This window comes from Ursus americanus, chromosome 26 (assembly GCF_024610735.1).
Source record: "Ursus americanus isolate L20-20 chromosome 26, mUrsAme1.1.p, whole genome shotgun sequence".
Classification (NCBI taxonomy): Eukaryota; Metazoa; Chordata; class Mammalia; order Carnivora; family Ursidae; genus Ursus; species Ursus americanus.
Window position 1 is genome coordinate 32,034,089 of NC_142152.1, and position 12,556 is coordinate 32,046,644.

A 12,556-nucleotide genomic window follows, 5' to 3' on the forward strand; every position below is an offset into this window, starting at 1 on the left:
AGCCTGCAGCTGGGCCGAATCACCGAACACGCGTGTCGAGCAGCTCAGGTAACCTCCTGACTACAGCTGTGCCAGTGGAACACAGAATGGTTGTATGGGTGCACAACGGCTGTGGGCGTAGGGGCTGCTGACCCGGTGACCGCGTGGCTGACTGCAAGCTGAGGCTTGCTGCCCATCCTCCCGAGAGGGGATCGGACAGTGTATCACTAGCTCTGGGAAAGATCCAAATTCCGAATCTGAAGTCTGGTGTCTACCGAATGTGTATCGCTTTTCGCACCGTCATAAAGTCAAGAAATCGTATGTCGAACTATGATACATCAAGGACCATCTGTATTCCTCAGTGTCTCTCTCCCACTTGTCATGGGAGATGTGGCAAGAGACGTCAGCCTGAGGAGGAAGTGGGGGGCCAGCCCTGCCTGATGTGGACAGCGGGCTACACACATCAGCCTATCTGTCGGTCTTAAGTGGGGGGTCCATATATTTGCTGAAAGCCAAAGCAAGGCTTGGTGTGGCCCCTTTCCACTTATAATTCCACAGAAGCCCAGCTCCAAAAGATGCTCCCTGACAACAGGCTGCAGGGGCCAAAGTCTGGAACAGCTCCAAGTTCAATACCCTTCCTGAACTTTCAGAGTACCCTTGTGCCTTAGACCCTGAGAAGTCTCCAAAAAACAAGCGGAGCTGTTTAAGCCATTGTTCTACAAACACGTTTTACAGCGGAATCCTGCGTGTGCCCCAGAATTCACTGTGGGCAACTCTTATTTCCCGGCTGGGGAGCTGCGGCACCATTCTACAGCCCCCTCCGGGCACAGGCCCGACGCACACGTGTGTCTGTCCAGGAAGACCTGGACTCCACCCATCTGGTCCCCATGTCAGGTTCCTCCTGTGTGCAGAGGAGAGCCTCTCCCCTTGATGTCTTCTTCCTCCTTCTCCAACATGCTTCTCTGCCCAGCAACATGAAAGCGTCTCTCCCCATCACTGCTTCTTTGGCCAACATGATTATTTGTGGAATCGTTCAGTGTGACGCCTCCCAGCCCCGCTGACGAAGTAACACCTGAAGAGATGAGCAGTAAGAGGCCACTGCAGGGGGGAGGACTGAGGACTTTCATATACGAGGAGGAATCTGCCTGCCAAGATGGTCTCCTGGGTCCTTCAAGCTGACTCCAGCGAAGAGGACTCATGAGCAGGAACCCAGGGCAGCCAGCACGGCTGGGCTTCTCCGAACTGGGGCGTCATCAGGCACTTTCTCCTCCTCTTCCCTCTGAGACCACACTGTCTTTCCTACTTCCCTCTACGTATCTATGCCACTCTCCTCCCGACAGCTTGGCTCTCTCTGCTCACTTACGACCACACGTGGCTGCTAGCACCAAGTCCGAACCTTCTGACTTTCGGCACCCACCACCTTCAGACTGCCTGTTTCCACGCCACGGTCTATACCAGGTCTAGAACCTGATTGGCTTAGCCTGACTTAGGTGACTTTTCCTTTCTGCCCACTCCCTTCTGTCAGCCAAGGCATGGGCATGGTGGAACCATCAGGCACACCAGGACTGGGATGACTTTAGAAGGAGGATATCTAGTAAAGATGGGATGGTGTTTGACCTGTGGAAATGGGGAAGGCACGTTAGAGCCCTGAGCCCTATTGCAGATACCCAGCAAGCCACACCTAATGGGTCAGAATCTTCTAGGATGGGTTCCAGGCATGTACATTTTGGGCGGGAGCAGGAGCTGCTGTTCCAGGTAAGAGAAATGAATGGCACACGTATTTATCAAATATGACTTGATCGTATTAGAAGATGCATTCGTTCCTTGAACAAATATTTACTGAGTACCTACCAGGTACATAGCATTGTGTAACGTGCAGAGATACAAGGCTTTTTGTTCCTTACGGAGCATGCGTGTTAGTGGGTAAGAGTGGTAACATAATATGACCAACCTCTTTAAATGCTAAGGTGAGCAATTTATACACACTAATTCAAAGGGCAAGGGGAAGTCATTGAGTATTTTTGAGTGCAGAAGTTATACTATCAGAAATATGCTTTACAGAGAAAGACAACTATCATATGATTTCTCTCGTCTATGGAACATAAGAACTAGAATGATCAGTAGGGGAAGAAAGGGATAAAGAAATGGGGGGGTAATCAGAAGGGGGAATGAAACATGAGAGACTATGGACTATGAGAAACAGACTGAGGGCTACAGAGGGGAGGGGGGTGGGGGAATGGGATAGGTCGGTGATGGGTAGTAAGGAGGGCACATATTGCATGGTGCACTGGGTGTTATACACAACTAATGAATCATCGAGCCTTACATCGAAAACTGGGGATGTACTGTATGGTGACTAACATAATATAATAAAAAATCATTATAAAAAAAAAAAGAAATATGCTTTAAAAGAATGGCTTGGAACTAGTAGATAAATAAGTCCCGGAGACCTAATACACAGTACAGTGATTTTCAACAAGAAACTGTATTATAAACATTTAAACCAAGTGACTAGATTTTAATTGTTCTCAACACTAGAAGAAATGATAATAATGGGACACCATAGAGGTCTTAGCTAATGTGACAGCGGCAATCATATTGTAATATAAGTGTATCAAATCTGTATGTTGTACACCTTAAACTTACACACAACATCGTATGGCAAATACATCTCAATTTTGTTAAAAAAAAAAAAAAAGGATTGTGGGGGCATCTGGGGGGCTCGGTTGGTGAAGCACCTGACTCTTGGTTTCGGCTCAGGTCATGATCTCAGGGTGGTGAGACCGAGCCCTGCATGGGGCTCCTCGCTGAGCACTGAGTCGGTTTCAGACTCCCTCCTTCTGCCCCTCCCCACCACCCCCACCTCACTCGTGCTCTCTCTCTAAAATAAATAAATAATTTAAAAATTTAAAAAAAAAAATAAAAGAATGGAATTGTGGATTCAAGATGAGTTTTGGGAAACTCACTGGAAAACTCTTTGGGAAACTATTGAGAAAGCAAGACCATGATCCCTAGAAAAGGGAATAAAGATTGTTTTATTAAATGTGTTTTCAAGAATTATAAAATATGCTAAAATATTATAACAGTGATCCCCTCTCAGTGGCAGAGTTATGGGGTAATTATTTTGGCCTGCTTCTTTCATTATATTATATTCCAAATTTTCTACCATGAGCACCCATTACATTACATTACAACGTTCTAATGATAAGGGGGGAGGATCCCATTAGAGCAGTGGTTCTCAGCCTTGACTGTGCACCAAAATGACCTGTAAGGCTTACTAAAATTGCTGGCCCCCATCCCCAGAGTTTGTGATTCAGTAGGTTGGGGCTGTGGCCTGAGAATTCACATCTCTAACAACTCCCAGGGATGCTGCTGCTGGTGGGTGAGGGACCACACTTTGAGACCCACTGAATTGAATTATAGAATAGTCAGTGAGACTGGAAAAAATGAATGTAGGAAAGCCTTCAAAGGAATAACCAACAGGGACTGTCAAATATGAGAAAAGAAGGGAAGATTATGATCAAAGAAAACCCCTAAATCATGGGTTGACTAAGTCTCTTTGAGAGAATGTATGAGAATGGTGTTGGTAATGGTAGAAAAGCTGTTCCCTTCCCTCCCTTGGGTGCAGAAGTAAGAGAGCCCAGCATCACAGCTGGAAGGGCCTCCACTTTGGAGAGTTTCAAGTGCGCTCCAGCATCTTGGCCCTCACCTGCCATCCACTCTTCCATTGTCCTCTTGTGCATTCTTGCTGTTTACATGACAGGCTCTGAAGGGTGTAGCCTGGGCAAAGTCTTCTTCAAATTTCTGCAGTAGGAATCAGAGCCAGGAGGCTTCTTTAAGGAGGGAAGGAGGGATGTGTGGTAAGGGAAAGGACAGCCAAACCGGTGGAGGTAAGTTCATTAGCTCAGGTGCCCTCGCCAAACAAACCCCAGCTTCTCAAATCTCTTGCTGGAGGCAACATGGAAACCCAGAACCTGTCAGCTCCTCTTTGAGCAGAAACACAAGTGTGAGCGAATCATCCAGAATCCAGATTTAGTCAATGCCTTCAGTCAACAAGTATTTATGAAGCCTCTAGCTACTCTATGCCCAGGACCACGTGGAGGGGACCGGGAAGGAACCTGGAGAAATAAAAAGGGTGGCGCTTCCCTCAAGGATCTGGGAGACTCAGGAGCATTTATGAAGCAACTACAGATAAACACACACACAGCAAAATACCGCAGCCAGAAGTGGTGTAGCCTGATGGCTAGCCTAACACCTGCGACCAGGTTCATGGTCTCACTTCACCACTTACTAGCTGGATAACTTAGTCAAGGTGCTTCACTTCTTTCTCTCCACCTAGTTTCCTCATCTTAAGAAAAAGTGGGTAGGGAGGAAGAATGATAGCAAAGCCCACTTCATAGGGTTCTGATGAAGATCAAATGAATTAGTATTTGCAAAACACATATAATGGTGCCCTGGCACTTAGCACCATTTTTGTTAAGTAAATAAATCAACAGGAAAATACTGACATAGTTGACTGCATACCAATTTAAAATTTGCATGTAGGGCCGGAGTCCTATAAATCAAGCGGAAAGGTAGATTAAAAACTGAGGAAATATTTGCCATATGTAGGAAAAGGGGTTACTATTTTAAATTTAGAACCCTTAAAATTCAGGGGCACCTGGGTGGCTCAGTCGTTAAGCGTCTGCCTTCGGCTCAGGACGTGATCCCAGAGTCCTGGAATCAAGCCCCACATCGGGCTCCTCCGCTATGAGCCTGCTTCTTCCTCTCCCACTCCCCCTGCTTGTGTTCCCTCTCTCTCTGGCTGTCTCTCTGTGTCAAATAAATAAATAAAATCTTAAAAAAAAAAAAAGAACCCTTAAAATTCAATGAGAAAAAGAAAAAGTATCTCCCTGATAAGAATATACCCACGAAGAGAGGCTCCACCTCAGTAAAAAATGAAGAAATGCAAATTAAAGCAACTGTGATATCTTATTTCGTCTACCAGATGGACAGAGGCCGAAAAGGAGTAACCATACCGATGTTGGTGGGGGTGTCAGGAAGGAGGTGACCGGGTACCACCATTCAAGAACAACTACAGTGAACCCAGCCACGGGCCCTAAACTTCCAACGTCTAGGAATTTACCCTAGGGAGGGACTCTCACAAGACCGTTAACTTGCCCACCAGACTGCTCACCCCCGTGATCCAGTGACCCACTGAACTCCACGCAGTTACCCCAGTGCCTAACACACACAGGAGTCAGTACTTATTGGAAACATGCACTGGAATACACAACATTGTATTTAGGAGGGTTTGCTGGGACATCGTTTAAAGTCACAAAAACTCGGAAATTGCTGCAATAAGAGGCTGCAGGCATATTATTATATTCTGTGGCCCACCCTGACCCTATGCTCCCTTTGTTCCCTGCCATGTGGATTTTCCGGTCATTTTCGGTGAAGCCTTCCTTATTCAGAATCATTTTCACATTCTCCTGTACTAGATGTGTGAACCAATCTGCAAACATTTCCATGAAGTAAGAGTGGGGGGAAATAAACGCGGTGGAGAAGCCAGTTAAAGGATTTTGTGATCTTTTCAATCAGAAGGAACAAAATGATTCCATCCTCAAGATGCTGGTGCTCTGAGCAAACAGGAGAATTGCTAAGTATAACACACACTGTACCCTGTGTTATGGTGTCTATTGACTGGTTGTATGAAGGCTTTCAACTGATAGGTTTTGGTATCAAACTTTCTCTACCAACTTGTACATCGGTCCAAAGATAAGGGAAAATACTCTTGAGTTAAGAATTTGTGGGGGAGGGGGAAGATTTACTCTCTATGTTCAGACTGACCCTTCTATAACAATTTGTGCTTATGAAAGACCAGATGTGGTTACATCTTTTTTTTTTTCCAAATCTGATAGAAAAATCTGTGCCCAGCTGAGGCACTCCACGTGGCTAGAATTACCTCCGCTTCTCCTGCCTTCCAAGGGACACTCTGGCAGTCAGACTCTTGCCCTAGAAAAGGCTGCCACTCTGAGCTCTTGGACTCCATTTATCTACAGTCGATTGTCATTATTTGTGGAAGTTAGGTTCTATAAAGTCTCCGCAAACAATGAATTAGCAAACACTGAACTACTGCTCCTAGGGGAGACAGAAAGTCAGGTTCCTGCGAGCTGCTGGTGACAGCATTTTCGTAAGCTGATGAATACAGAACCACATATTACTGGGTTTCCATCTAACGCCACCTTATTTAATATGTACTGTTGATTCATTAACACTGAACTCACGGCCAACAGCTCCATAACTCATGTCTGAACGAAGATTCTCTAACGAGGCTTCTGTATTTTCTCCACAAGGCAATCAGCTCAGGAACACTAAACACTTCACAGCACTACGACTGGGTGTCATTTTAAACAGGAAAATCACCAACAAAAAAGCACAAAAAGCAGAGTACAAAATAGACCGCAGAACAGACACGTTTACGCCAGAGCGTTGCTTTGTTATGTGAGCTGGGAGCGCGTGCATTAGGCAATTCAAATTTTTGGCCACTCTGCGCATGTCGACAAATGACCATAAAAGCAGCATGAGTATTTATTAATTGGGTGGTTACAAATAATTTTTAGCAAGTACATGAATTCGCAAATACGGAATACGTGAATAATGACCGACTGTATTTAACAAACACTTACATAGCACTTATCTGGTGCCAGACAGTATTCTAAGGCTTGGCAAATATTCACTCATTTCAGCCTCACATTAACCATGGGAGGAGGGTACTATTATGATGCCCATATTACAAATGAGGAACCTGAGGCACAGAGAGGTTTAGCCACCTGTCTAAGGTCACACAGCTGGTAAGTGATGGGGCTGAGATTTGAACCCACACGCTCTGGCTCCAGAGTTTGGAGCCGTGTTCCAGGTAGGAACCAAGAGAAGCTTCAGATCAATCCAGAGCATCTGAATTCTTCTTGAAGAACCCCTGGAGGTCAAGAACACGAAGGATAGGAGTGGTGGGGTTCAAGAGAGGAAACACTGTGAGCAGGAAATAAAGGAGAAGGAAGGAAAAAGGGGCTTTTAAACGGAATGAAAAGGCACCACCTGCAAAAAGCCAAAGTTCAGCTTCTGTGTCATAATCAATATGGCATGGTGTACCTTTGTAATAAAACATAAATCAACTAGATACTGAGCATCAAACAAACTGTAAGTGCCTTGAGAGGCAAGGACCTTGCCGTATACTTCTCTTCTGCTCATAGCATGTGGCACGGTGGTTATCAAAAATATCGATCGCTCAACAGTAAAAACAAAAATGCTTCTTCTTATTGCTCTCTCAAGCTGGTATCTAATGACTACACAGATTAGTCAAAGAAAAGTAGCCTCATCAACCTTTTCCTCCTCCGAAGTTCTGAAGAGCTCTTATTGTTTTCTTCTGTTCACCGAGTACAGCAAGTACCACGGTCTCGTGGGTTTCAGCTGCTAAGTCTGCCAAAGTCTTAACCATGCCAAGAAATAACTCTCTCATTTTACTTTTTCAGAAGGATATGAAAGAAGACAATCAATTCTTCTCTTGAAGATTGTCTTTTTGAAACAAAAGTAAAAACTACAAATTCAACCATGTCTCTGGGAGACATTGCATAGATTAAGATATCACCAATATATTTCCTTGCTGTACAAAATTCCCTTTGGGGGATTAGCAACTTTTTAATTTATGACGACTGCCAAGCCTGAAGTCTGTTATTCTGTATCAGATAGTGAAGTTCACCAACACTTTCCGCTTTGAAACCCCCACTCCTTCCCAAAATAGCCTCTCGTGTGCCTTAATATTTTTGATTCAGGTGCAAGCAAAACGTGCCCATAAATTGTGAGGCACGAGTGCCTGTTGAACGCTCTGTCTCACAAGGGGTGGGGGCTGGGAAGGAAGTGGCTGAATGGATTGCTGTCTTTCTGGGGGTGCACCACTGGCACCTAATTCTCTTAAGCCCAAAGACACGTGACTATCACTGGCTTCAAAGATTTGGCCCTCAAACAACCAGGCATCCTTTTTAAGTTGGCATTTCTTCCAGAGAGGAATACTGAGCATCTTTCCTACATGCCTCACACCGTGCTAGGCCAGCTGTCTAACAATATGGATCCCGGAAGGGGGTGCTGCCCACGTTGGTGATGGCAGCCATTAGTGCCTGTTGCTCATAGCGAACGTCAAAGAGCCCTCAGAACACAGGTCCAGGCCATTGGCTGAGACACCCCGGGCAAGCTTCCATGCCCCTTGAGTGCCAGCAGAGGCTACCCAAGGACCAAGGTGGGCATGCCACACGGTCCTGGGCTTCCGGACAGAGTCTGGTCCCAGAGAGTGGATGTCAGAGCTCTCCGGAGGCTGCCCAAGCCAGGTTCAAAGGGAGGGAAGAACCTCATGACATCCGTTCCAAAGAAATCCCACCTGCTACTGGCATGCCCAGGCTCGTCTTCCTCGCATACCAGCCTCCCAGGCACGTCTCCAAAGGCACGGTGGGCAGGCAGCTGCAACAGTTTGCTTTCTCTCAATGCTTCGGACCGGGAAGACGCGGCATTGAGGAAGAAGTCACGGCCAGTCCCCATGAGCTGGACCCCCCGTTGGCCGGGATCCTGGAAGGTCATCTTATCCACCCCTTTGCAGGAAAAACATGGTTTTCCTTGGCCTTGGAAATCTGGCCTGGCAGATTTTCTGGAGTAAGTGTCTTCATCCACACCCACCCACATCACTTTGACGTTCAGGACTGTCAAAATGCAAACCCGCTCCGCGATCTCCTTCACCCTGTACACTCCAGTGACATCCCCTGGCCCGAAATGCCTGCCACCATGCGAGCGCCGGGCGCAGCCAGTGCACAACAACTCCCCAGCTTGCTCTCCTGAATAACTTGAATATCAGACTAAGCACAAAGAGAATAATACACGGCAGTTGCTGGAAAAAGCTCACTCCATCCACTTCATTCTCTCTGGCAGACGCGACTGAAAGATTTTTTTTTTTTTTAAATCCATGAAAAACTTCTCATTTAAGCTGGGGGTGCAAAAGCCATCTGAAATGTGAGAGTCCCCGGACGAGCCCTGGGATAGAAAGGAAAGGTTTCAATGAAATACAAAAGCAACGCAGACCTGAAGGGGAACAGGCTGCCCGACAACAAGGCAGCCAACTGCCAAACTGTCATTTTACTCGGCGGCTGAACAGAAGGCTCGAGTAATGACAACCACAAAACTCATTTAAAGTCTGAAAAGGTGACTAATGAGCTCATTCATGCTGGCTATAAATTATTCACTACAACACTGATCCCACTCAAGACAAACAGCAAAGTAAACTTTAAACACAGACATCGCCAGCCTCCGAAGTCGAACGAGTTATGTCTGCAAAACTTTTCCCAATGCGAGGGCTACTCGTCTCTCCCTTGTCTATTGTCACATTCATTCTTCTGTTTACTTTTTTTTACTGCCTTTAATCAAGTTTAAGCAGACACAGCTGTTACACATTTATTTCTCTGTTGAATTTTTTTTCCATTAGTTATTACGAGCAATCATGATGTTCTAAGAATAGCAGCAAATTATATTCTCTAGAAATTGAAGGCTGACCTTAAAATGAAGCCCAGGTCTTCAGAAAGAATATTCATATGCACATGTTGGGTGAGTGACAGCCCCGCACAAAGGCGAAACACAAGTGCAGAGCATTTTCCACTCTTTGAGAGGTTTTTCAATTTGCTTCCAAATTTCCTTTGGCTCTGGTGGAAACGGGTTGGTTGCTTCAAAACCCTACAATGCAGAACCTGCTTCCCAGGGGGTCACGTTTTAGGGAAGATTTTCATGAACATTCACCATCTTAACAGAATCAAAGTTCTCATGGAGCCTTATCGTTAGGGACAAACCCGGCGACAGGTTTGCGGAAAACCCACCATGTTGCTGCGGGCTCCCCTGCTCAGTTTCCTGTTTAATGTGAAATATAGAATTGCAGCTCTGCTGTTTTTCTAGACTGCACTCTTTGCCTCTCCTGTCACTCCGGAAAGCATTATGACCGCGGAGAAGGAGTCTCCTGTTTTTCAAACCTTTTTTTTTTTTTTTCATCTTCACGGCTATTTCCAAGACAGAGGCAGAGTTAAGGGTTTCAGACCTGCCCCTAATAGATCTTTTAAAAATAGTCCCCAAAATAAGTACTTACATTAGCTCTTGGTCAGATCGCTGAACATTCTGTATTTTTAAACTGCTTTGAATACTTTGAAAAGGAGCCACAGAAAAGCCACAGAAAACACTCATATTCAAAAGCCGCCAGATGGAGGTTCTGACTAACCAAAAGTGAAAGCAGCAAGGTCCGAAGCTGAGCTCTACCCTGCGCACACCTCGAGATTACAGGAAAAAAACGAATGGTTTGGGGCCTGGGGAGTCTTGCATAACGTATGAGAAACAATGCGTGGAAGGCAAACCAAGACGGCGGGGGGGGGGGGGGGCTTTACCTCCAACCCCAGACTTGGCCAAGCTCTGTCTCCATTTTAGGAAAATCTTTCACATTGTTTTCACAGTTTCTTGCACATGAACTAAAGGCTTGTCCAGCCATTTCTGACGTCTGCAATGCAAAGCGATGTTTCTTTTAAGTAGAGAAAGAGGAGTCCTGCAATATTTATAGCAAAGTACTTTGCCACCTACCGACACAGGCTGGTTGGTCTTCACGTGCTCGGTATGTTGTTTTCTTACCCACGTTTCTGTATCTACTCGGAAGCCATTCTCTTGGTCCTCTATGCAAGAAAGACTTCTTGCAGTGTTGCTGTGGGTTGGGTTTTTTTGATTCAAACAATGTGTAAAAACCCAATTCCAACCAAAGAAATGGAAAAGCCTAAAATGCCATCCCATTGGAGAGTCGGTGGCTCTATGGCCCTCCACGAACTCAATGCCTGTCGGCTTTCCATGGAAAGGTGTGGACAAAATATGGCTTTGAAATCTAGCCACACGTTGGTAGCTTGTCTGCCACACAGAACTTGCCTCTCCCTTCACGGGTGGGAAGCCTGGCCGGCCCGAGGCCACTCTGCACGCGCCCTCCTTTTTCTTTTCCTGAGGGAGGACTAAAGGTAATGTTAATTCTGCCCGGGGATGTTCAAGGCACCTGCACAGCAGCAGCCGAAACAGTGAACACCAAGTGCCCCATTACTGCAATCCAAAGACGTGTAAAACACACGTGATGCCAACACCTTTCCGTGCTTCGTACTCGCTTGGAGCTTTGCCTGCGTTATTTATCTCTTCCTTCCATTTACCTTTCTGAGGGAAGCGCGGTCATCCTCTTACGGATGCGGGTACTGAGCTTACAGAAATGAAGGTATTTGCCAGAGATGCTTGTCGAGGTGAGCCAGAAAGGCAAGACCCCATGCGTTTGGGGCCCGCAGAGCCCACCCTCTGCACCGCTCTGTTCTCTAACCTCGACATCCTCTCCACACCAAGATCACAGAAACGGACCTTGCTGCTTGCGATCTACCTCCCGGGCTTCTCCGTCAGAGGTTTTGGGGGATTGTTGGATCTGGTTTTTGCCTAGCATGTTGTCTAACAGGCCACCAACCATGACACCCCTTCTCTCCGCCCCGGTGCAGCTCCTGAGGCTCGTACTGAATATGGACACCATTCACCGAACGGACAAGCATCTCTACGAAATACCGAAATACCAAAATACCCAGGGCAAGGGTCATACACCAGCCCTGTGCTCCGATCTGAATCGTAAAGCATGACGACTGTGAAAACAACAACAACAAATAACTCACAACAGTGACAGTTCCAGAGGCCAGGCCTGAAACTCCAAGTCCACCCCCACCTCCCATTCGGATGGACCCTCGGAAGGAACAAACTGGTATGAAGGTCCCCATTACGCAACTCAGAGAACAATCTACTCTCTCTCCAATCCACACTCTACCCTCCCCCAAGCCAACAAATGAACCTTTCTCCGTATGCTACAACCACTGGGATCAAGATCTGATAGTTTCACTTCCAGCTAATGCTTGCATTTCACCAGAAACCATTTTCGAACTCTGTCTTGTGAACTTTGCACACTAAATTAGCTAGTTATCGCCTGCCAGCTCAGAAACACTCCTGACCACCACACCAGAACTATCTTCCAAAAGCTAAATGACAGAGACTTATCGAGGCACAGATCAACCTCTGACAACTCTATAAATACATTCAAAAATCAGCAAGTCGCCATAAAAATATACTGACTTCACTACTGATCAGATTAACCTTTTCCCATAGACCCTGGACAGAAGGGTAATACTCCCCTACCGAGGCAGCCCCGTGCCCCGCAGGTGCTCCTGAGTCTTCACACAGCTCCGGGCACTGGTGATGTGGAGGGGACGTGCTTCCATAGCTCACGGTCTTCTCCGGCCCCCGCAGCATCTACACGGCCGTGGCATTCCCACGTCGAGCTGGGCGCCAAGGCCGAGGAGTTCATTCTGTCATGAACCACCTCCATATGCTTTCTTGAAAGCTCTCCTGCTGCCACGACTAGAATCTCATCTCGCGGTTAGCCAAAGGCTCTGGAAGAAGCGGATGAAGCAGAAAGCTGAGGTCTGTGGTTTCAGTCCCGAGAAACCCTCAGCTCTCCACAGGGATC

The 12,556-nt window shown here is 46.5% G+C and overlaps 1 protein-coding gene across 11 annotated transcripts in view; it reads right to left on the minus strand.

Moving 5' to 3' along the window:
- FOXN3 (forkhead box N3) overlaps window positions 1–12,556 on the minus strand; it is a 385,552-nt gene that overhangs the window by 225,522 nt on the left and 147,474 nt on the right. The window contains exon 1 of one of the 11 annotated variants that reach the window (XM_045807662.2): window positions 10,130–10,287. The exons of the other annotated variants lie outside the window; for them this stretch is intronic. The gene's annotated coding sequence lies outside the window, so the exon portion shown is untranslated. Of the gene's footprint in view, window positions 1–10,129; window positions 10,288–12,556 lie in introns of those variants that run through there. 11 annotated transcript variants of the gene reach the window in all.